The sequence below is a fragment of the Sinocyclocheilus rhinocerous genome, unplaced genomic scaffold, assembly GCF_001515625.1.
Source record: "Sinocyclocheilus rhinocerous isolate Xijiao unplaced genomic scaffold, SAMN03320098_v1.1 scaffold358, whole genome shotgun sequence".
NCBI lineage: Eukaryota > Metazoa > Chordata > Actinopteri > Cypriniformes > Cyprinidae > Sinocyclocheilus > Sinocyclocheilus rhinocerous.
In genome coordinates, this window is record NW_015650700.1 from 483,701 (window position 1) to 485,469 (window position 1,769).

Below are 1,769 nucleotides of genomic sequence, written 5' to 3' on the forward strand. Positions count from 1 at the left end.
TTCAGACGCTTTGTTTGGAATCATCAACAAATCTTGCAGTAGGACTTTGACTTTGAGAAGTGTGTGTGTGTGTGTGTGTGTGAAAGCACAGTGGCTGATTAGCACATTCAAAAAAAAAAAAAGCTCAGTCATTGGCTCATTCAATTCTTTGTTTTTGTATGTGTGAGTGAATGTTTTTATTCGACAAAATAAAAAAAACCCTGCTCTGTTATAGGCTCATTCAATGATTTGTACATGTGTGTGTGTGTGTGTGCTGGTTTGGGTGGTTTATGAGGGCACAAATTTGTATAATGACATGGGTATGATACAGGTATTACAATATGAAGGTGGTTTATGAGGACACTTCATGTGTCCCTGTAATTCAAAAGGCTTAAAAAAACATACTAAATGGAGGTTTTTTTGAAAATCTAAAAATGCAAATTTCTGTGCACATTCCTCAAGTTTTCTGTGAGGGGTAGGTTTATGTGTAGGGCGATAGAAAATACAGTTTGTACAGTATAAAAACCATTACGCCTATGGAGTAAACCAATACCAACATATGTGTGTGTGTGTGTGTGTGTGGGCCACATTGAGAATGTTGTATAAGCTCACCCCTTCATTTATGTGCTAAATGCTCTGAATTATAGTATTTCGCATTAATTTCCGATGGGTGCCCACTTTTGTCCACGAAGGACAAATTAAGGAGTTTTTTTTTTCAACCACTTAACTTTGTTGAATCGAGTCCATTTTGTGTATGTGTGTGTGTGTTCAGGTGTCAAACTTTGGAAAAGTAGCTGAGTCTTGAAAACTGTTTTTAAAAAAACCAAACGATTTTGCCCACATTTGTCCCGAAGGATGCTTGAGGGTTAATAATAATGATAAACATCTAATAAAAAGTTAATCTATTATCTGTTGTTTTAAATAATTTTCCAAGAAAACTTAACCGAATGTCAAAATATGAAGAAAGAGCAAACAATATAACCTGTTGCATTACACAGTTGCAAATCTGGCAGTTGTATTTTTATGTTCAGTTTTTCATAACCATAAAAAAAACCATTTAGAAAAATGTAACACAAATAAAAGCTATGATGTAAATGAATAAGAAATATATATAAGAAATAAAATTCGGTCGATAATCAAATAAACAGATTTGTGACTGACCATACTAAACATTGTGTCATTCTTGAGATTTCCTTGCTTTCGCGGACGCATGCAAAATGTTCTTTGGATTATTCTTGAATCATACTGGATAACATAGATTGTCAAGTTTTGTGATAGACAGGCAGATAGATATGATGGAGGATAGGGGAATCACGGCTTTGAGAGTAAAAAAAAACATACACAAATTAAACGCTGCAGCTCGTGACGATACATTGATGTGTAAAGACACGAAACGATCGGTCTGTGCAAGAAACTGAACAGTATTTATATCGTTTTTAACCGCCACCTATCTCTCAAATGGACCATTGTCACACCTAATTGAGATTGTAGATAGTGTCAATGGTCCATTTGAGAGATAGGTGGCGGTAATGCACTTATAAGTCTGCGATCCGCCGTAAAGCAAGAAGAAGAAGAAGAAGACGTGTCAGGCGCCGGTTGTTGAGAACGCGCTCAGGACAGTTCGGACATTGCGGTGAATCAGAGGTAAAAAACAATATAAATACTGTTTCTTGCACAGACCGATCGTTTTGTGTCTTTACAAATCAATGTATCGTCACGAGCTGCAGGGTTTAATTTGGTTTTGTTTGTGTATGTTTTTTTTTACTCTCAAAGCCGTGATTCCCATTCAC